A 25,291-nucleotide genomic window follows, 5' to 3' on the forward strand; every position below is an offset into this window, starting at 1 on the left:
GCACTTATAATGTGGTGACAGAGCCTCTTTAAGGGGGTTCTACGCCCTGGACAATCTCGATTTGTAAAGGTACTTTTACACCAGCCAAGTTTGGCCAATGCAACGAGCGCCGATCAACGGGACAGCTCATTGATCGGCGCTCGTTTGCTTCTTTCCCAAGGATCTATGTATGGGGACAAGCGCTCATTACTATGATCGCTCGTCCCCATACATTTCTAGAATGACGGCACCACGTCCACGTCTGCCGATAACGATAATATTTTGAGCATTTAAAACAATACAATCAGCAGATGAACCAGCTCGTTCATCTGCTAATCGCCGCCCTGTTTACACAGGGAAATGATCAGGAATGGGCGTTCTGTGAATGCTAGTTTGTCAGATAATTCTCCAGTGTAAAAGGGCATTTAGAAAGCGGTTTACAAAGTGTCTCCGTGCTAGGATCTTCAGTGATCAGCTGTAATCTGTGGGGAAACATGGCAGTAAGTGTTCAATTTCCCTGCAGTGCCACCACAGGTGAAAATAAGGATTGCATAGTGTTCATTTATATCAATAGAATGTCTATGTAATATAGGACAGAGACAGACACACACACACACACACACACACACACAGAGAGAGAAACAGACAGAGAAACAGAGAGAGAGAGAGAGAGAGACACACACACACACACACACACACACACAGAGACAGAGAGAGAAACAGACAGAGAGAGAAACAGAGAGAGATAGAGAGACAGACAGAGACACACACACACACACACACACACACACACACACACACACACACACACAGAGAAATATAGAGAGAGATAGAGAGAGACACACACACACACACACACACACACACACACACACACACACACAGAGACAGAGACAGAGAAACAGAGAGAGAGAGATAGAGAGAGAGAGACACACACACACACACACACACACACACACACACACACACAGAGAGACAGAGTGGGAGAGAGAAACAGAGAGAGAGAGAGATAGAGAGACAGAGAGAGAGAGACAGACAGACAGACAGACAGACAGAGAGAGAGAGAGAGAGACACATTCTTTATAACCACTCTCCTCTCTGGCCAAGAGATGAGGATCCTAAACAGAGGACCCCTCTCTATTAACTCTGAACCCCCTGATGGTTTTCTAAACTGAAGACCCCTTTAAAGGGTGGGACAGCAGCAGTCTGATAGACTGACTACTCCATTTCCCATTTCAGCCTGTGTTGTTACAGAGGTTTCCCAGTTTTATGTAAATATAGTTTAATCATTGTCTAATTAAAGGTTCTGCAACATTCAAATATACGTTGCGTTTCAGTTCCTTACCATTTTAAAGATCTCTGCTTGCTGTCCGTGAATTAAACCATTTTTGTTTCGATCCAGAAGCTGAAGATTATGCCCAACTAACAGGGTTTGTTAAGTGTATCAGAGCTCTCTCTACTTTAACATCCAGCTTTGGGCCATAAATATTTATGCTGTCGTTTTAAACTGGGATGGGAATGGGAGGTGTGAGGCAGGTTCTTCTTTAATTCAGCGCTTTGTAATTTATGTTCTGGAGGCACGGTACATAAGGTCCACTGCATAAAGGTTGTAAACCAATGGGTGCCATCAGCACACCTCTGATAACCAGAATTTGAGAGGCTGTATACACTGCCTGGCATCCAGCTTGAAAGAACACTTAGTAAGTAGAAGAATAGAAAACAGTGCCACTCCTATCCATTGGTTGTGTCTGGTATTGCAGTTAAGCTCTAATAAGGTGAATGGCAATGAGCTGCAATACCACTCACAACCTGTAGACAGGTGTGGTGATGTTTTTGGAAGAAAGCAGTCACATTTTACAACCCCTTTAACTGCAGAGAGCTGCAGTACCAGGCACAGTTGCCATAAAATGACAGGAACGATGCGTTGCCTGGAGAACCGCAGCCCCTTTACCGCAGTACGTGGAGATGCCGGGAGTCGGAACTCCAATCATCAAATTTGAATGGGCTATCAAAATAAAAGTCACAAAAAGCCTGGCAAATATACTGCAGTAGGTTGACCTGCAGTCCTATGTAAAGCCACAGATAACACATAATGAAATAACTGCATATTGCACCAATGGACAAACTCCGCTTTACTGTTCCTGTATATTCTATGGAGATTTTAACCTCAAAGAAATCATTATATGAAAAATACTCAATGGGGCGGATTTACTAAAGCGCTCTGACATTTAGACCGGGCAGCCAAAAGATGCGCCAAATTTATCACAGTCTCCCACGCTGTATGATAAATTTGTTGCATCTGGCCAGACATGTTAGACACCTTGTCGTAAAATAAACCAACCGACAAGAGGTAGTTTTTTTGCGCAAATCAATTTGTCGAAATTATTTTTCGCAAAAAAAGGCGCAACTTATGCCAATACTCTGGCACAACAACAATCGTATATCTGCCCCAATGCGTTTAACAATCAAAATAAATAAGAGTTTGTAACGGGGTTAAAGAATGACAGAGTTTGTGTGTTTATCTAAGAGGCCAGTCTTCTGTCTAGAAGTCAATGAATGAGTCTCCAGCCATCCGCAGGAACAAAAACACACAAAAGGTCACAATAAACACACAAAAACAATAGCAATGTATAAAGATGACTCCGACTGTTCTGCTGAGCGACAAAATCACACTATTTATTTATTGCATTTCTTTTAGAAACATTTCAATGAATATGTAGCAGAGCTGTGTCTGTCATTTAGAACAACATCTTCATACCAACATTTCCATAGGACTGCTGTAAATCCACTTAAGAGATGAGTTATCAGGACGAATTAACCTGCCCCAGAGTCTTGAAACACAAATTCAACTCTGCTATATCAGTAAATAACAACAATCCACGGTTCGGGAACCGTATTTGATTTGTTCCCAGCACTTGATGAGTTCATTAACACGTGCGAGGCGTTTCACAATTTCATAGGCGCTTCTTTACAGACATGACATGAGAGGCGCAGCGATGAAGTGATTATTTAGGGAAGTTACACATAGAACATGCTAAGAATATATCATGGAAGCGACAGAAAATAAGTGAAGGGTCAGAGATGTGAAACTAATTCACTGAAATATAAATGAGAAAAGTCCAAATATATCTATTACTTATCTATTAATCTATCTACTCATATCTATCTATCTATCTATCTATCTCATATCTATCTATCTCATATCTATCTATCTAATCTATCTCGCTCTCTCATATCTATCTATCTATCTATCTAATATCTCATATCTATCTCATATCTATCTATCTATCTATCATCTCATATCTATCATCTATCTATCTATCATCTATCTATCTATCTATCTATCTAATCTATCTCGCTCTCTCATATCTATCTATCTATCTATCTATCTATCTATCTATCTATCTATCTATCTCATATCTATCTCATATCTATCTATCTAATCTATCTCGCTCTCTCATATCTATCTATCTATCTATCTATCTATCTAATATCTCATATCTATCTATCTCATATCTATCTATCTATCTATCTATCTATCTATCTATCTATCTCATATCTATCTATCTATCCTCATATCTATCCTCATATCTATCTATCTATCTATCTATCTATCTCTCATATCTATCTATCTATCTAATATCTATCTATCTCATATCTATCTATCTATCTATCTCATATCTATCTATCTATCTATCTATCTATCTATCTATCTATCTATCTATCTATCTATCTATCTATCTATCTATCTATCTATCTATCTATCTATCTCTCATATCTATCTATCTATCTATCTATCTATCTATCTATCTATCTATCTATCTATCTATCTATCTATCTCATATCTATCTATCTATCTATCTCATATCTATCTATCTATCTAGCTCATATCTATCTATCTCATATCTATCTATCTATCTATCATCTCATATCTCATATCTATCTATCTATCTATCTATCTAATATCTCATATCTCATATCTATCTAATATCTATTATCTATCTATCTCATATCTATCTATCAGACATCTCATCTATCTATATATCTAATATCTATCTATCTCATATCTATCTATCATCTATCTATCTATTATCTATCTACCTACTCATATCTATCTATTTATCTATCTATCTCATATCTATCTCTCATATCTATCTATCTAATATCTATATCTCTCTCATTATCTATCTATCTATCTAATATCTATCTCTCTCTCAAATCTATCTCTCTATCTATCTAATATCTATTTATCTATCGAATATCTATCTCTCTCTCATATATATCTATCTATCTCTCTCATATCTATCTATCTATCTATCTATCTATCTAGCTCTCATATCTATCTATCTCTCATATCTATCTATCTATCTATCTATCATATCTATCTATCTATCTATCTATCTATCTCATATCTATCTATCTCATATCTATCTATCTATCTCATATCTATCTATCTATCTCATATCTATTATCTATCTATCTCATATCTATCTATCTATCTATCTATCTATCTATCTATCTATCTATCAGACATCTCATCTATCTATATATCTAATATCTATCTATCTATCTATCTATCTTTTATCTATCTACCTACTCATATCTATCTACCTACCTATCTATCTATCTAATATCTATCTATCTCATATCTTCATATCTATTATCTATCTACCTACTCATATCTATCTATCTATTCTCATTATCTATCTATCTATCTCATATCTATCTCTCATATTTATCTATCTATCTAATATCTATCTAATATTCAAAAAATAGGCAGCACTCCGCAGTAAATGTGAAAATAGGGTACTTTTATTGCCCCCTGTGCCATAAAAGTACCCTATTTTCACATTTACTGCGGAGTGCTGCCTATTTTTTGAATATTATCAAGTTTGGAGCGTGGTCTGTTCCTGAGGATTTGCACCCACCATACACCGATGCTGCTAGATATATTTGTTTATCTATCTATCTATATCTCTCTCATTATCCATCTATCTATATCTCATATCTATCTCTCATATTTATCTATCTATCTAATATCTATCTCTCTCTCATTATCTATCTATCTAATATCTATCTCTCTCTCATTATCTATCTATCTAATATCTATCTCTCTCTCAAATCTATCTCTCTATCTATCTATCTAATATCTATCTCTATCTATCTATCTATCTATCTATCTATCTATCTATCTCATATCTATCTCATATCTATCTAACTCATATCTATGTATCTCGCATAGCTATCTATTTATCCTCATATCTATCTATCTATCTATCTATCTATCTATCTATCTATCTATCTATCTATCTATCTATCTATCTATCTATCTATCTATCTATCTCTCATATTTATCTATCTATCTATCTCTCATATCTATCTCTCATATCTATCTCTCATATGTATCTATCTCTCTATTCATATCGATCTATCTATCTATCTATCTCTCATATGTATCTATCTCTCTATTCATATCGATCTATCTATCTATCTATCTATCTCTCTATTCATATCGATCTATCTATCTATCTATCTATCTATCTATCTCATATCGATCTATCAATCTATCACGTCTACCAAATGTCTATAAAATATCTTTCTCACATCTATCTTATATTTCTCCATCTATCCGATATCTATCTCATTCATATTACCGTAGTTTATCCATCTTGTATCTATCTAATATCTATCACGTATCAAGCTCCTATGTATCTATCTCTCTATCTCATACCCATGTATCTATCTATAGAGCTTATATCTTTATCATATCGATCATAAAAAAACTAATAAAAGCGCAACAAACGTGAATATGAAGAACAACGATGTAGTAGAGATGAATTTGTATCTTCATTACTCAAAGGCAATGTAAACCTTTAGGCTGAGTTCACACGTTGCGGATTTGTCGCAGATTTTGTTGCGGTTTTGACGCAGATCTCACCCTTTTGCATTGCAAAGTGTAACATCTGCGCTGAAAATCTGTGTCAAATCCGCAACGTGTGAACTCAGCCTTAAAGCACTTTTTACTAAAACAGTGTATTTTAGTGTTTTGTACAACTTTGTAATTTATTTTTATGATTTTTATTTTTTTACTTCTCTAGATACAGCTTCTATATATACTGTATACAGAGCAGCGGTTCAATACGCTGAAACCTGAATCCGTCAGATCAGTGGGACTGATGGCTTCGGTGACAGCAGGTCGGATCCACCTGTTATCTATCACATCTAAGTTATGAACGTAGATGTGATCTATTACAGCTGGATCCTGCGTGTCCGAACCATGTAGGACCCACAGTTGCCGAAGTCATCAGTCCCGGTGACCTGACAGATTGAGGTTTCAGCGCAAGATACAGCTTCTATGTATGCATGATACAAAGAAGCTGTATCTAAAAAAAAAAGTCAAAAACATAAATAAAAAAATGACAAAGTTGAACAAAACACTAAAATACACGGTTTCAGTAAAAACAAAAAACCTTTATATAGTGTACTCTGATAGTAATAGGAGATGGCACAAATGACAAACTCAGCTCTACTACATCTGCATTTATTATGGTACACTTCACACACCTTTTTAGGAGAAAAGCGGTTTCCTAATACTTCTGTCCGTCAGGGTCAGGAAGCCAATAATCCTCCCGGGCCTGGTCATGTTTTCTATAGGGTTCTCTGTAGGTTAGACAGAACTTTTCGCTCCATACATCCTGCCTGTTCCTCAGTCTCTTCCAGTTGTGCAGAGAAGAAGCAGCAGCCTGTGCATCCCTCCTGCCCCCACAGCTACTGTACAGCGCCACACCTCCTACTACACAATACTCCGCTTTATTAACCCCTGCAAAGCCCAGAGCAACAGGACGCCAAGTGCCAAACACCAAAGACAACCCCGATATGTATGTATGCTTACGGCCCAGAGCTTAGAAGAATTTTTTGTTGTATTTTTTTGTGTTTTCTTTTTTATAACAGGTTATTTTTAGCTAACAACTGTAGAAATAATTTTTTTAACAAAAACATCTGAGACCTATACAAACCAGTAACTCTCACGTCTAGCAAAATACACCAAAATGATCATGCAACATACGCCCTGTGATAGATTTGGCTAAGTTTCTGCCTGTCCCGTTTAGTTTTAGGGTATGTTCACACAGGGTGGATACCCTGCGTAAAAGTCTACAGCGTATGCGCCCTGGGTGCCGCAGGGAATTCCAGTCGAAAAACTGCACCTAAGGCCGGATTCATACCAGCGTATGCGTTTTGCGCGCGCAAAAGGTCCGTGTGTCATCAGCATATGGTGCGCGGCTGCGTGATTTTCGCACAGCCGCCATCATTATGACACTCTGTTTTTATGTTTCTAAGCAGAAAAGCATGAGGTGCTTTTCTGTTTTCATTCATTCATTTTACTACTATTGCGCGAATCACGTGCGGCACCCGGAAGTGCTTCCGTGTGCCGAGCGCGATTTGCACGCACCCATTGACTTCAATGGGTGCGTGCTGCGCGAAGCACGGCCAAATATAGGACATGTCGTGCGTTTCACTGACAGTCTGAACGGCCCCATTCATTAACATATGTCCGTGCGAGGCGGGTGAAAATCACGCGCGTAGCACGGACGTATTATACGTTCGTCTGAATAAGCCCTAAGTGTGATGCAGTTTATTGGCCGGAATATCCGCTGCGGAAATCTTGCACTGAAAAAAGAAAATGCATACTTACCATGTCGGCGTGCCCCTCCGATTTCCTGACGTCTTCATCTCATGTGACCGCTGCAGCCAATCACATGGGATGAAACGTCATCACAGGAGGCCGGCCTGGATGAAAAATCACAGAAATCTGGGTACGATTTTTTTTTTTTCTGAGTTGCTTTTTATTGCGGCGGAATCACTGTCTTTGCATACAACCAACACTGTGCTAAATTTTGAAGTATGGACGAAAAGGGTATATTCACCCAAGTTTAGATGTATGAAGAAGTTTTTTAGTCGCAGAAACTTCTGGAACAGATCTGACGCGTGTGAAGTTGTTTCTGTTGCAGATTTCAATCAGTTGGAAGCAATTGTCTTTAGAACCATCTTCTGGATCATTAATGATAATCTATTGTCAGCTACAGTCTGATTGGTTGGGGTCCCTTAAAACCCTGAGCTCAGGACAGTCATGTTGCCCACCATCTATGGGAGAGTGTCCCAACACGTGTTCAATCATTCTGCTCTAGAAGGAAAAAATGTTACAGAACCTGTCTCAGTTGATGGTCAGCACCAGGACCGGCCAATTCTTGGACCCCCAACAATACTATATGTCTAATTGTCACATATCTTGAGATACATTCATGAATTTCACCTTGAGTGGGCATCTCTCCATGGAAACCAGTACTTGGACCCCCACAAACTTGACTTCTTATAGACTGCCAATACCTCAAAAATGAAATACCTGATACTGTGGTGTAAGGAACGTGGAAGGCATTAAAAAATGCTAAATAGAATGGGATTTCTGCATTTGGGATGGAGTTACCTTTAACAAGAAGACCTTCCTGCACACCGATATACCCAGCGTTATTACTAGAACTCTCCATATAGACTAGTATTGACTATGAATGGAAAAATCTATGCGGACCCCTGCCCATTACACATATGTTTCAAAACCATGGACATTAATATGGAGTTGGGCCCATTTTGAGGCTATAACAGCTTCCATTCTTGTGTCTGTGGGAACTTGTGCCCAATTCATCCAGAAGAGCATTTGTGAGGTCAGATACTGATGTTAGACGAGAAGGTCAATCGCTGTTCCAATTCATCCCAAATATGTTGGGGATGAGGTCAGGGATGTGTGCAGCCAGTCAAGTTCCTCCACACCCCATGTATTTATGGAGCTCGGTGTGCACAGGGGCACAGTCAAGCTGGAACAGGAAAGGGCCGAACCCCAAACAGTTACCACAAAGTTGGAAGCTACAATTGTGTAAAATGTCTTTGTATGCTGAAAAATTAACATTACCCTTCACTGGAAATAAGGGCCCAAACCCTAAAAAGCAGAGCAAGACCAATATCTCTCCTCCACCAATTGTTACAGTAGGTAGCATTCTCCTGGCATCCCCCAAACCAAGAATTCTCCATCAGACTGCCAGATAGGAGAAGTGATTCATCACTTCAGAGAACATGCGGAATCCAGTGGCGACATGCTTTACACCACTCCAGCCGACGCTTGGCATTGTGCATGTGCATATTAGACTTGAGTGCAGCGACCATGAAAACCCATTTCATGAAGCTCTTGATGCACAGTTCTGGTGCTGATGTCATTTCCAGAGGCAGTGTGGATCTCTGTAGTAAGTGATACAACAAAGGAAAAGCAATTTTTACACCCCATGCGCTCCAGCCCCGCTGTGTCAGTTTGCATGGTCCAACGTTTCTTGGCTCAGCTGCTGTAACGCCTAGATGCTTCCACTTCACAATAATAGCACTTACAGTTGACCGGGAAAGATCTAGCAGATAATAACACTCACACGTGACCGGAGAAGATCTAGCAGATAAAATACACTCACAGGTGACTGGAAAATATCCAGCAGATAATAACACTCACAGGTGACTGGGGCAGATTTCGCAGATAATAACACTTACAGGTGATCTAGCAGATAATAATAAGGGTATGTTCACATGGCCTATTTTCGGCAGTTTTTCGGGCCGTAAACGCCCAAAAAATGGCAGAAAAATCAGAAGCAGAACGTCTCTAAACATCTGCCCATTGATTGCAATGGAAAAAACGGCCTTCTGTTCCGATGGGCCGTTTTCTACGCGGCCGTTTTGAAAAACGGGCGCATTAAAAAACGGCCGTGAAAAAGAAGTGCAGGTCACTTTTTGGAGCCGTTTTTCATAGACTATTAAAAACAGCTCCAACAACGGCCGTGAAAGACGCGAGTGGCTTAAAAAACGTCTGAAAATCAGGAGCTGTTTTCCCTTGAAAACAGCTCCGTATTTTCAGACTTTTTGAGTCTGTGTGTGAACATGCCCTAACACTTACAGATGACTGGAGCAGATCAAGCAGATAATAACACCCACACAGTATAATGCCACTATAGCTGCCCCCCACAGTATAATAACCCTTAGGGTATGTTCACACGATGAGAGGCATTTACGTGTGAAAAGACAGACTGTTAACAGCTGCCTCGTTTCACACGTAAATGCTCCTCCTCGCATTTTGCGAGCCGTCTGAGACGCTCGTAAATCTTGAGCTGTGCTTCATTGAGTTCAATGAAGAACAGCTCAAATTACGTGGCAAAGAAGTGCCCTGCACTTCTTTGCCGAGGCAGTCCATTTACGCGTCGTCGTTTGACAGCTGTCAAACGACGACGCGTAAATTACAGGTTGTCTGCACAGTACGTCGGCAAACGCATTCAAATGAATGGGCAGATGTTTGCCGACGTATTGTAGCCCTATTTTCAGACGTAAAACGAGGCATAATACGCCTCGTTTACGTCTGAAAATAGGTCGTGTGAACCCAGCCTTAGTGCCTCGACACAGTATAATGCCACTAAAGTTTCCCCCCCACAGTAGAATACCCCATAGTGCCTCCCACCCAGTATAATGCCAAATAGCTTCCCCCCCACACAGTAGAAGGCCAAATAGCTGCCCCCCGCACAGTATACTGCCCCATATAGTATAATGCCCCCATAGATGCACCCACACAGTATGAAGCCAACACAGATGCCCCTATAAAAGTATAATGCCCCCATAGCTGCCTCCATACAGTATAATGCCCACACAGATGCACAATACAGTATAATGCCCCATAGTGCCACAATGCCCCTGTAGATAGTGCTACAGTGCCTACTGTAGGCAGTGCCCACATAGATGGTGCCAGTGCCCTCATACCACTTGTGCCCACATAGTGCCAAAGTGCCCACATATAAAGTGCCAGTGCCCACATATAAAGTACCAGTGCCTACATAGTGCCACAGTTGCCATGTAGATGGTGTCCATATAATGCTACAGTGCCAATGTAGATAATGCCACACCCCCTTAAAGATAGCTCCACCCTGCCTGTAGATAGCGCTACCCCCCCCCCCCCCTGTAGATAGCTCCATTGTGGACAGTGACATATAGATAGCTCTATATGAACAGTGACATCAGGGGCTCGCTCTAGGAGAGGAGTAGCCTATGGATAGAGACGCCAAGGGCTTCTTTAGGAGCGGAATCCCCGGCCAGAGCGTTGGCAACGCTCTGGATGGGGATTCCTCTCTCAAAAGGAGGCCCTGACTGGGACATACCACCTGCCGCCCGGGACAGCGGAACACTGCCTGGAATCCGGAACTGTCATACTGAATCCGGGACGGTTGGGAGGTATGGATAACAACAGCACATACAGGTGACCAGTGCAGATCTAGCAGATCAGATATGTCATGAACTGACTGGCTACAAAGGTTGCATCCTATGACAGTGCCACGTGCAAAGTCACTGAGCTCTTCAGTACGACCCATACTACTAGGAATGTATGTCTATGGAGATCGCATGACTGTGTGCTTGATTTTATGCACCTGTTTGCAATGAGTGTGGCTGAAACACCTGAACTCAATAATTAGGAGGGGGGTCAACATACTTTTACCATATAGTATACTTCATACCTCCAAGGCTATAGCGCTTATTTGCCAGTACTAACAGGGTTAACACATTATACACATCTTCCTGAATAGGTGCCATACATGATAACCATCTGATGTTTTATTGCTTAATTATTAGTCAAATCATTAAACTGGAGCAACATGTACCAGATTACATTAAAAAAACAAGCTCTTGACTAACGTTAAAGGGCAGATCAATGGGTGCATCAAAAGTGAGTCAGCCTTCCTAGGGACACCGGCCGTACAATATCTGGTCTTCTAATGCCCCATAATTATCATGGAATTGAAACTCTATGGAAGTCGTAGCTAGGTTTTCCTTCACCCAGGGCAATGATTCTGTTCTCTACACTAGCCCTGTGTCTAAGTACCCAGGCTAAGTCCGTGTGGGTTATTGGAATCCCCATGGTACCCAGCAACAGGGACACACGTCCACTCTGTGCCCACCACCCCGGTACCTACGCCTCTCTATTCACATCTAAAGCTGTATACAAAATTCTTCTGTTTGCACTGCTCTCTTGTAACAGTGATTGTGGGACATCAGGTGGCAGTTACTACACAGTTAAATATTACAATTATTCTTACTTGTCTTTTTTGCTTGCAATATTAATTATTGCACAATTTTCTATTTCCAGGGCGCCAAATTATAAGCACCGTAGAATTCTTTCAATCCAATATTCCAGATTTTTTTTTCCAGTACAGAATTGTAAAATGATGTGGAATGTCACAAGACTGGAATCAGAAGGCTGAGCGGAGAGAACCAATTATTCTCTGGCCGGTTTCAGATGACCGTAATAAGCCCTCAGTTTAGCTGCAACACCCAGACCCCCTGCTACGGAGTTTCTATTAAGCAGAATTTAGATCCCTATAGGGTTCTATGGTGGCCTAAGTTCAGTTTAGTAGAAGTGTGGGGGGGGGGGTCCGGTTCTTGCGACCGTTATACAGACGTTAAAATGTTGCCATCTGAAACACACCTTAGGGTATGTTCACATAGTGCGTAAACGCTGCACAAAACTGTGCATATGACCAAGAACACGCAGGGAACTCCGGCGGAATTTTTGCATCAAATCGCATGAAGATAATCGTCCGGATTGATCACTGCCTAAATCGTCCATCAGAAAATAAAAAATGATACTCATTTCTACTGGCGCGCTCATGCCAAAACGTCCTTGCTGGTCCGGGCTGGTGTGTAATTATATTTTTTTTAACCTGCGGAATTTCCTGCGAACATGTAGTGTAATCGCAGCAGATTCCGCAAACAATGGCACTTCTTGCAGAATTTGACTTCCCCATGGTACTCAATGGGGAAATTCTGCGACATAATCCCCACAGTAGGTCAATATATGAACATATTCTGTGCAGAATTTTTCCGCAGCGTGTCAATCTGTGTTTTGCGGAATTTACTCCTTTCAATGAGAAGGATGAAATCCGCAGTAAAATCCGAAACAAAATCTGCAGTCTTTCAGCAAAATTCGCAAGCAGATTTTGGGCTGATTTTTCCGCTTTGTGTGCAAGTGTCCCATAAGTTTTGCTAAATTTAAATGGTAACTAAACGTTAAAAAAACTTCTGACGTCATAGCGACATGTCAGAGGTTTTGATCGGTGGGGGTCCGAGCACTGAGACCCCCACTGATCGCTAAAATGAAGCGGCAGAAGCGCTCGGGTGAGCGATGTGCCGCTTCGTCTCTGCTTGGCTTTTCTTGGAGAACCGAGTTGTTGGCGTACACCAACCGCTCGGCTTTTCGAGAAAAGCCAATCAGAAACTAAGCAGCACATCGCTCACCCGAGCGCTTCTGCCGCTTCATTCTGACGTCAGAAGTTTATTGAACATTTAGTTATCCTTTAAGTTGTGGTTATTCACCAAGCATATGGTATAGATATATAGAGACATAGAAAACTAACTTCTTGAAGCTAAATGATGATGAAGATGATGATGATGAAGAGGATAGCGGTGGTGGTTGTGCTATGCATACATTCCCCCGTTTTATGTGCTCAGCTATTGATAAAAATAAAGTTAAAAAATTCATCAGGAAGGAAATAGTTGACTAAAAAGAAGGAAACATAAGGTCACAAGTTACCAATCTTAAAACTAAAAAAGGGACTTCTAATACGTCAATGAGATAACTCTCCGCTGAAGTTTGTCACTCGTAAACGGATGTTAAAAGGTTTAAAAATTCTTCTGTCTGTCTGGATCCTTAGTGAAATTGCGTGTAGACAAATGGAGGAACCCTTAACCTCTCACTGCCCCAGATTTATGTGGTGGAGCAACTAGACTATGGATACATGGTGTTGCCTGTGACATATGGCAAAATTAAGGCAACTTCAGTGTTTCCCTACTGGAAAGCTGCAAATCAGCTTGTGGCCATTGCAAATAATCCAACCATGTCGCGCATTGAGGTAATTCCAAGATTTTAGCACGTCTGACAGGTGAATGCCTACCTAATAACACCACATGGTTTAAGGTCTCAAATTCTGCACTGATTAATATCATAATATATCTTTATAGGGGGTTGATGCTCCATTTTCCTGGGTAAAGAGCTTTAAATCCCATCTAGAGATAATAAAATTCTGACTACCAGTAGCCACCACTAGGGCGAGCTAAAGAGCCTACTGTATACAGTACAGTTTTATTATTACATACAATGAATAGACAGTTTGTAGTAAAGCTCCCTCTAGTTGTGGCTGTAGGCAGACAGAATGCAGGAGAGCTCTGTATCAGAAAAACAGCTCTAACCCTATAAAGACATGTTACGAAATTAATCAGCACAGAATATTGGATCTATTAAGATTAAAATAAAATAAAAAAGTGTAGAAAGGAAACTTTACTTTACTAAACCTCAAGATCTTGAAGCAAAAAAATGAATTCCCAAATATCTTGAATACGTAGAACATTGAGGCTTTGAAGGAACAAAACTTGACAATTTCCTCGCACAATACTCAGGATTGTTCAATTTGACCCAGTTAGAGTCCATGAGAAGCCTTCTAATAGTTTCCCAAGAAAAACAATGATCGATGGTTTAGTCAAAGGGATACCAAGACCGTGCCAATTCAACATTGAGTAAATAATTCCATTAAATATTGTGCTTCCCAAACAAAGACATATTCTGCGTCTAAAGCCGTTCATGAAAGAGACCGATGTCTTCTATTCCCCGTAATCAGTGGAAGTCGTGAACATGTTGATTTCTCCAACTTCCCGTCACTGCAGGTGTGACTGGATGAAGGTCAAGAGAAAACCTGATTTGGGATATGGATGGCAGAACCTTACCATGACGTGATGGGCACGTCTCACGGTGAAAATTATTATATAGGTACTGTAGCGGTAATACCTGAGTAAACATTAAGATTAATTCTCTTACTTTGGGTCCTAGAGTTCTACTATTAGTATATAACTTCTATTGGTAAGTTATTTTTATATCTGCTAAAAAGGAACTTTAGGGGCCTATGTAAACTTAAAAGGGGTCATCCAGTTTAGAAAACTTATTTTCAAACACCCTATTAGAGAGTTGTTGAGTTAATAGAGAGAGGTCCTCTGTTCAGGAGCCTCATCTCTTGGACAGAATGTAGAGTGTTTACAAAAAATTACACAGACAACCCATTGATATAAATGTGCACTGTGTAACGCTTCGCTTCCCCTGTGGTGGCGCTGCAGGGAAAATGCATACTTTTTGCCAATGTTACTGCTGATCGCTGGGAGTGCATGGGCACACTTTGTGATGAGTTTATTGTCAAGGAACGGTTTTACCAAGTAGGGATTGTCCAAAACGAACAATCCTTTTAAAGAGAACCCTTAAAAACATAAACATCGCCTTTTGTCACACTGGTGTTATGGTTCCATTCTGCCTGGTTTCCTTTGCCCCTCATGGGCATAATAGCGTAGCCTTCTGTGGTATATATTGGTTAAAAAAAAAAATATGGAAACCTGCACGACACATCATAAATAACACATCATAAATAAACAGCTTCCTTTAGGGCCTGTTGCGAAATGGATTGAACCGGATCCGTGATAGATCTTGTAAACAGAGCTTTATATCTTTTTCAATTATATGACCCAAATGTGCGGTGACCAGAGTCTACCCTACCAACAAGGTGCTCTGTGGTGCATGCATAGGACAATTAATCAAACCTTACTAAGATACAGAGAGAACATTAGAGGTAAACGGCGGCAGAGCAAACAGCTATTAGACAACCCTGAAGATCACACACCTGTCTATAGTGTTGTGCCTAGTGTCAAAGTCAATAAGAAATGCATTGTGCAAGGTAATGGTTGAAGTTGCTCAGTATTAGCGTCTATTAAGACATCGCAGGCATATCGTTTTTTGCCGCGATTTAGGAAAAATCAAGGCAAATAATGCAATATCGCCACGATGTGTGAATAGACCCAAATGATTCATTTGATACTATATGTAATTATATAAAACATTAAAAATAATATATAAGATGTATAAAATATTAAATATCATATTTATTATTACCAAAAACATCTTAAAAAGGATTGTCTCAGCAAAACAACCTGGTTTTAAAACAATCTATGGTTGTGTTCAGATAGCACCGGTGTCTTCGGGTGCTCGAGATAGGGTCCCAACCCAGATGTAGGTCAAGAATTCTAGTCTGCACACCTTGATTGTGTTCAAAATAATCTTTATTTATTTCTCAGGATGAATGCCAGAGGCTATACGTGCAACGTCAACGTTTCGGTCGTGAGACCTTCGTCGGGCACTGAGCCGTACTGGGGACTCGATTTGCGTATAAATTGCGTAGTAGCGCTGCAAAAAATCATATATGGCGGCTTACCGCTCTTTATGGGCGCTGGTTTTAAAACAATGATCGCCATGAGTCCAGCTTCTCTAAATCCTGGCGATCAGCTGTTGTCTCCAGGGCTATCTGGCCACTCATTGACTCTGCAGCGGTTATGTAATGTATGGACAGAACATGTCTCACCGTTGTGGCTCATACAGGGAGATCCAGAAAGGAGGAATTCTCTCTATTATTTCATATGTTCTAATAAGGTACTAAAAATAGGAGCCCCCTTTAGAGTAGGGGTATGTGTATATGTAGTGTTTTCAGCCGTTTTTGGTTAAGCGTGTGAACATACCCTCAGGCTCCAATAGGAAGCAGCGGTAGCAGGTGGGAAAGGATAATAACATTAGCCAGCCATTTTTTTTGGCTTTCAATTGCATTATAAGTGGATCAGTCCGGATTATACAACCTAGTTTATTCTATCGTCGGCAGGTTTTAGCTGCGGTTGCCCACTTGTCGTTCTGACGCAAAGGAAACACAAAGGACTACAGCAATGTCCCTCTGCTATACAAGAGACTTCCTCTCCATGCTACACAGACATGTTTTAGGTCTTTCCCACTAGGCAAGACTGCACAAAAGATACAGGTGCAGAAAAAAGCAGGAACAAAAAACATTATAAGGCTCTATTCACACTTCTTTTTTGCTTTCCGTCGGAGGTATTTCAGGAGGATTTCCGGACATTTATAACTGATGGACGAATGAGACGGTATGCCGACACATATAACCGTTTGGTTTTTTTTGCCCGAACTGGGTGAATGGGCCGTATGGATACATTCGGTGCATGCGTCGTGAGCTTTGGTGCAATCTATGCTCCTCGGATGGAGGCTTGGAGGAGAATGTTAATATTGCTTATGTCTCCCAGTCTCGTAAACTTTGCGACTTTATTGATGCAATTGCCAGAGTAGGATCATTTTTGAGAAAAAAAAGCAAAAACCATGAGGGATTTCAGTCAACTAGTTATTTGACAAAAAAAGGAGTTCTCACGATGTAAAGAGCATTATCTGAATCAGGTAGTAACACAAGCCTCGTGCGTGTGAGTCCGCGCAGAAAACAAGACCCTCTCAGCGTGCCAAATGATTTAAACAGGCCACAAGTTCAACAGAGAATAAAGCATTGACGGAGGGATTTATTGATGGCAAATAAAAAGCCCTGACCAAAAAAACCTCATACAGACTGAAATGCTCGCACGTCAAAAAGTTCTTTGTCAGCACAGTGCACCCCGGGCTAAATGTTTTTCCACTCATTGTGGAGAATACTACATCTTAGGAAATCTATTCTACCAAAATCCAGAGTAATGCTAAAAAGGCCTGGCCTCTGTGTACAACACTAATCTCTACTCCAGGGGACAAAGGGCAGCAACAGAATGGGATTTAACACGTTTGCTGCCGCCCTACAGGATTTACAACACGGCGGCTTAATGGTACCAGTGCAAGAGAAAGATGAAAGGCCATTTCCCCCTAAAATAAGGTTTTCTTGTGAATCCCCGAGTCCCTGTATAGTGGCACACCGGGTCCCTAGAGGAGAATGTCTCCATAATATGGCATGTGACTGCAGGTCTGGGATGAGGGATAGGAATAGTAGGCGGCTGCCTAGAGAGCCATAAAAGAGGGGGGCCATGCAATTTATGGACTACAAAAGCTAAAACAATGATTTGCCTTTAAAGTTATTTGCACAACCAACTGGATGCTGTGTCTGAACTGCTTATAATGCTGTGGGTGCTCGTGGACAATGAACGCGTCTCTTCAGACAATTAAAAGCTAGGTACACTTTTTCCGATACAACTTCTATGTATCCTGTATACAAAGAGGCCGTATTGTTCTATTAAAGCCGATTCCGTCAGTTCAGCTGCACTGATGGATCGGCTGAAAGCTGGTCTTGGTTGGGTCCCTCAGACACACAGGACACAGGTAACGATCACATCTAATTTATTAGCTGGATCCTGTGTGTGAGAGACAGACAGGACCAGCTTTCAGCCTAGCCATCAGTTCAGCCGAACTGACGGACTTGGCTCAGACAGAACGATACAGCTGTAGCACAGCAGTTCCCCTGGTCTGGGCACCAGTTCGCAGTCTCATTCAGGCCCAGTGTTTTCCAACAGGAAACTTTTTTGGCATACGGTGGGTGCATGGTGCCCTACATATATGTTTGGCCCAACGTAGTTCACAAACGTTATGTCAACAGAGCCTTATTGGTTAAACACATGGGGTTGTACGGATTCAGAATATGTAGAAAGAAGTTAATGATAGGATCATCTAGCCACACAGAATTTCCACAGAGCTTCTCCTTTAAATATAATAAGTAGGAAAACATTCCTATGCACAAAACCAACCAGTAGGGGGCAGATGGGAGTAGAGATGCTGGCCAATGGGTAAAGGTTAGTGATCAGTGGGCTACATTCATAATTCTTTGTACATACAATGTTGAAAATTAGAAAAAAAATGGATCCCAGCCTGCCCGTTAGTAGCATTGGAAACGGGACCGATCAGTCTTCATCAAGATTGTCTGTAGAGTATTTATGATACATTCCATTATTAGTCCATTACCCTTAATGTCCTCATTATTCAGTCAGCAGAGCAACATAGTCCACTATGAAAGATTCTTGGCACAATCAAATATTTAGAATCACTCCTGCTATTATTAACATGAACCAGGTGCATGGAAATATGTGAGATTATACAGTCAGCGTTTCCTGTAATCAGTTATATCACACCGAGGGATTACTGCCAAATTAAAAAGTGCAAGGGATTAAGAGAGGAATGTGACGGTCTGCGCGTTACACACTCTCTAGTGGTCCGGGACACTTTTTACCTCTTAGAGATGGCGTCTATGATTGGTAGGAACATAAAATGGGTTCCACAAAAAGAACCTACTAGTAGAACTTCCCATGACATCCTCCATATTGGTCCCAAGTTAAAATTCAAATAAAATATATATTTTATTAATATATATGTTTTTCCTTAAAGGAATTCACTTTATATCCCCTTTCAACACTAAAGCAGAGCATGGCTTTAAAGAGACACTCCACCCGTTTTTTTTATTGTGGCCACCATTTGTACAGTACACCTGGTAAGAGGTAGGGCTGGCCATTCTCGTACCGGGTGTTTTGTTGCAGAAATATCCCACCCGCAATTATGTCACGTGACCACACTGTGACCGGCCGATTCCTACAGCGTCTGTTGTGTGGACCAGAAGTCCCTTTGACTATGCATTTCTATGAAACTCGCATTGAGCATCTCATAGGAATGTAGAGTAAAAGAGACTTTCGGTCCACACAGCAGACGCTGTAGGAATCGTCTAGTCACAGTGCGGTCACGTGATATAATTGCGCCTGGGATATTTCTGCAACAAAGCGCCTAGTAAGAGGATGGCCTGCCCTACCTTTTAAAAATGGGGGTCACAATCAAAAAATTTGCTGGAGTGTCTCTTTAAGTAAATAGGTTCTTAGCCTATCTTTGGCTGGGAGGCAGCTTGCTGCAGTAACCTTCTCCACTGCTCGGTCTCCATTGGAAGCTATTGAAATAATAAGCCCTGACACTCCCTTTAATCGATCAAGATAAAAGAACCTCTGTATGTGACAAACTTCTAAAAGGACTGTCCCAAGAGCTTAAAAAATGTCTTGCACGGAGCATATACGTTTTTTTTGTTCTTTTCTGTCACTTATTTCTAGGTTTAGTGTACCCAGTGACAAGATTTCCAATTTTCTCATAAAGACAGATTGATCACCACTCCCTGTCTTGTTTACGTCCTCCACATTTCATTGTTTCACCCCGGTTGTACCCACAAAATTTAAGTGGCATTTGTTAAAAAATTTCAACGGTTCATGAGAAATTCTCAGAAAAAAGCCCAAAAAGACAATTTCTTAAAGGAGAGCTCGGAAAAAAAAAATTTGAGATCTTCTCCAGATGTAAAAAAATGATAATCTGAATTGCCATCAACGCAGGATCCACCTGTAATTTATCACATCTAAGTTATGAAGTTAGATGTGATCGGTAACAGCTCGATCCTACATGACAGAGACACGAAGGGCCCGCTGACACTGAACCTGTCAATCCCACAGATCTGATGGGAACAGGATTTAGGGAACGATACAGCTGCTCTGTATACAGGATACAAAGCAGCTGTATCTCAAAAAGTAAAAATAATTTTTAATAAAAAATTAATATAAAGTTGCACCAATCACACTGATTGACCTTTTTATAAAAAAAAAAAATGCCTTTTAAATGTTCACATAGCAAGTGATTGTCCACCCTTGAACACCATTTTTTAAAATGTATCTGAATAGATAAAAATTCTGCGGTGATAAGATTCTCCTTATATCTTTATAGCAGTGAGAGCTCCAAATATTATGTACAGGGCCGCCATCAGGGTAGTACTGGTAGTACTCCCGTCAACGGCCCGGCCACATGGCTGAAGAAAAGGGGCCGCCGGACTATCGGCCGGGCGAACTGTCAGCCCCCTCCCCCCACGTGTCCCCCCCCCCCCCCTGCAGACCTGCTGTAATTTTTCCCTCTCCTAGCAGGCTGTCAGAAGAGGGGTAATAAAAATTCTAATTATAAAATACTTTTTTTTTTTTAAATCTATCGACCTATCTCTCTCTCATATCTATCTATCTATCTATCTATCTCATATCTATCTATCTCATATCTATCTATCTATCTATCTCATATCTATCTATCTCTCTCTCTCTCTCTCTCTCTCTCTCTCTCATATCTATAGCTCATATATAGTATATTTCTAGGCTGGAGCTATACTACGACTTTGGCTACGACACAGGTCAGATGGTCAAAAATTACTTTGTCCAGTAGCCTACATCGCAAATGACTGTGACCACATTCACGGTCATTACTTGCCATGTAGGCTACGGAACATAGTAATCTTTGGCAGTACGACCTGTGTCGTGGCCAAAGTCACCGTGTAGCCCCAGCCTAAAATTATACTATATAAATAGAGATAGATAGATAGATAGATAGATAGATAGATAGATAGATAGATAGATAGATAGATAGATAGATAGATAGGAAAACATTAAAAAAAACAAAAAACACAAGACCAAATACATGTAGGTTGGAAGAGTAATAGAAGAACGTTTTACTTCTAAATTGGCACATGGCTAAAACTCCTATTTTCCGTGCGGATTGCGCACTGAAAATGTACTACTAATTACAATATAACGCATTTGAATGGGGTTTACCTTTTTTTTTTTTAAGGATTGTAGTAGACTCGGCTATTCTATCCTGAGAGATCCCGCAAAAAAACTTATACCGCTCCTGACAACACTATATGGACAGTAATGTCAGGAGCTTCCCAATGCCAGAGTCCCCAGACAGAGCATCACAAATCGCTTTGCCTTGGGGAAGCTCCTGACATTACTGTCCATAAATGGACATCAGGAACAGCGCCCGAGTCCCTGGGCAGAGCTCTAGTAGAAGCTTCAGGGACTCCAGCCCTGGAAAAGCTATTAAAGTCACTGTCCATTTATGGACAGTGATTCCAGGAGTTTCCCCAGGGCCATTCCCCGGGCGTCGTATCCCACTGTATGCCATACAGTGGGATATATTTTGGCTGAATTGAACAAAATCCAGGGCATTAACTGGTCATGTGCCTGACCCATGGTTTCGTTCACCATAATTGACATCAGTACGGAAATTAGTTAACACGCAAAACGTACAAATGTAAACGCACAACTTTCCAGTGCCAATATAATATAATTAAAAATATATAATAAACAATCTGCCTGCAACCACCACTAGAGGGAGCTGAGAAGCTAACTAAATACTGTCATATATTGAATAACCATATGCAGTAATCTCTCTCTAGTGGTGCCAGCATGCACATTTAACTCAAAAACAGAACTCCGACTGCTAGAAAGATATATTAAGAACTGAATTTCCACCGAATTTTAGACTTAAAATAACATGGATAATAAAAGGCGGAAACTCAGGGCAAATCTACCAAGAAGAGTATGTCTTCATTGGATACAGGGAGCATCTGAGAATCGTATGTAGGACTATCAATCAGACAAATGCATTTGCTGCGGTCTCCCAGTCACCACTTTCTATCTCCAATGTGTCCACCATCCAGGTGTTTCAGTATCAACCCACTCCTCATAACTCTCTCGGTTCTGGTTGACATCTACTAATGTCAACAGCAGATTCTCTCTGGCAGCAAACAGGCAACGAAGAGCAGCCCCCCCCCCCATTCCAAGGAGGACCACAGGGACCATCACAGGAACATGATGAGCGCTTTCTCAGTCAACATCAATAATTCCTCTGCAGCTAGGGACTGGCATTAAAATTTTAAACTCCACTGCAGATACTTAACTCTATGCTAACAAGACTTTTACATTTCAAGCCTTTATCCCATAGCAAATATAATATCTTTAGCAGGACGTCTGTTACATACATTGACCAATGCGGTTGTCATTAACGTTGCACAAACTTAGCCATACTGTATCTGGAAGGCAGGAAAAAGTAAAGTACTAGTAGAGGAGCCCAAAGTCGGCCATAAAACTGAAAGGGGTTGTATGAGATTAGAAAAACATATCTGCTTTCTTCCGAAAACCGCGCCTCTTTTGTGCATGGGGTTTGTCTGGAATTACAGCGTAGTCCCATTAGGGCCAGTACACACGTTGCGTAAATACTGCGGATCTTCCACAACGGAATTCATTGCGGAAAATCCGCAGAGAATACAGTAGCAGCAAAGTGGATTAGATTGAATAAATCCCATCCACACGCTGCGTAAATACTGAGCGGAAATAACGCCCAGAAATTGACCTGTGGTGCGGAAATCCATTCCGCAGCATGTCAATTGTCTTTACGTAAACGCTGCTTATATTTTGCGGGATTTCCCCATTGAATTCAATGGGGATGTAAATCCCGCATCAAATAGCAGTTCCGTTTTTTTGCGGCGGATTCGCAGCGATCCCGCCGCAAAAAAACGGAACTCCGAAAACCCCCCAAAAATTAAACTTACCTAGGAGTTTGTGTTTCATCCTCCTGGCATGACGCTTCATCCCATGTGACCGCCACTGCAGCCAATCACAGGCTGTAGCGGTCTCCTGGGATGAGACGTCATCCCAGGAGGCCGGTCTGCTAGCATGCCGGCTTTAGTGCTGCAGTTTTGTTGCAGTGGACATTCCAGCCAAAAAACGACACCAGTTTGGTGCGCTTTTTCGGGCAGAATTCCCTATGGCAGACAGGGAGGGTACGCTGTGGGCTATTACGCAGTGTATCCACCCCGTGTGAACTCAGCCTTGAAGCGAATGAGGTTGAGCTGCAATATTAGACATAAAAATTCACAATCTTGTCAATAGGCTATCTATAAAAATAAGGAAAATTGCACTTATCATGGAAAGAAGCAATAAAACTGGATATGAACGATCCAACCTATTATAATTATAGTGATTGGGATTTACAGGGGCAGTCTATGAGATCTAGCTTAAAGGGGTTCTCTACTTTGGACAATCTCTACTTGTTAAAAAGGTCCCTTGACAATAAGCGGATTACAAAGTGTCTTGCTTCTGGATCCCTTGGTGATCAGCTGTAATCTGGAGAGAAACCTGGCAGTAAGTGTTCAGTTTCACTACAGCACCACCACAGGAGAAAATAAGCATTACACACTGCCCATTCAAAATCAATGGCTTGTCTATATAACGCAGGACAGGATAGGTCTTCCAGAGAGAGAGAGAGAAACACTGTCTTTGCGGTGAACCGGAATGTCCTTAAAAGGGCCAAAATAGGCTACTCAGTAAAAGGGGTAAACTATGGTTGCTGTATCCCATACTTTTTGGCTAGATCAACAGATGACCTCATGTGTATAGGGCTGCCAGCCCCCTCCATTCTCTCTAGGTAGGGAAAGTGAATTGGCCATGTTGGATTTTTCCAAGATGAATGTAATATTATGGAGTGTTGTTTTGAAGACATCAGTGGATTAGTTTTGACTATGCTTTTTGGCTTAAAAACAGACATTCAAAAACAGTCAATCAATTTTCAACTAATTCTAAATAGTATAAGCAAGGTGCACATCTGTGCTCAGAACGTAGCAACCAGTCGAATGTTTACTGCAGTAGACAGGTAGACGATTATTGCAGATGGGTTACCATGGTTTCAGGCCATTTGTTATTTTTATTCTGCAGCTTTCAGGAGGTCTACTAAACTCCATGCATGTAAATATAAAGTGATACTGGTCACTTATATTCCTTCATTTTCATTTCTTCCCTTTACAGTTATGTAGCCAGAGTATAACTTTTATAGGTTTTATTCTAGGCGTGTTAACTTTTATCTTGCTCCACATTCAGGCTAGAAACCTATAGTCCAATCAAAAAGGGTTGTAAACACAAAAAACAAATCCAAGAAATAAATTTTTAAAAAATGCACGTATGAGTGTGTAATGGGTTTGTGAGAATGAAGCAGCTCTCTCTGCCTCTATCCCAGAAGGAAGTCCCAGCATGATCTCAAACACCAAATCAGCAGCAGAATTACATCTGGCCAATAAGCCATCAAGTATTCAGTGCTCAGAAGGCAAAAAGGTTGAGTCCACACAAAGCAGATTTTGCTGCCGATTTCACTGCAAATCACTGGATTTTTACATCCACAACAAAATTGACAGGCTGCAGATTTAAAAAAAAATGCTATATTCCTAGCAGATTTCATCGCAACATGTGGATGTGGTTTGGAAAACCGCATTCTCATGAATTGTCGCAGATTTTACACAACGTGTGAATTTACCCCTGAAGTGAATATTTAAAGAATTTATTTATTTTCTAGTATCCGAATATTGAATGTTATAAGTTTGTAGTTTACATCCCCTAAAAGGGTTTACTATGATTGAAAGCAGAAGGAAAAATTGCAATAAATCTTATTGATGCTACGCAATTCGGACGCTGACATTTTGGACCTTCTTGTTTATAAACCGTATCTAAATACATAATGGCGTGATGT

The 25,291-nt window shown here is 40.8% G+C and overlaps 1 protein-coding gene across 3 annotated transcripts in view; it reads right to left on the reverse strand.

Annotated features, from left to right (window-relative positions):
- Positions 1-25,291, reverse strand: part of PDZD2 (PDZ domain containing 2) — a 227,839-nt gene that overhangs the window by 128,337 nt on the left and 74,211 nt on the right. Inside the window, exon 1 of one of the 3 annotated variants that reach the window (XM_075841552.1) lies at positions 6,544-6,684. The exons of the other annotated variants lie outside the window; for them this stretch is intronic. The gene's annotated coding sequence lies outside the window, so the exon portion shown is untranslated. Of the gene's footprint in view, positions 1-6,543; positions 6,685-25,291 lie in introns of those variants that run through there. 3 annotated transcript variants of the gene reach the window in all.

Source organism: Rhinoderma darwinii, chromosome 1 (assembly GCF_050947455.1).
Source record: "Rhinoderma darwinii isolate aRhiDar2 chromosome 1, aRhiDar2.hap1, whole genome shotgun sequence".
NCBI lineage: Eukaryota > Metazoa > Chordata > Amphibia > Anura > Rhinodermatidae > Rhinoderma > Rhinoderma darwinii.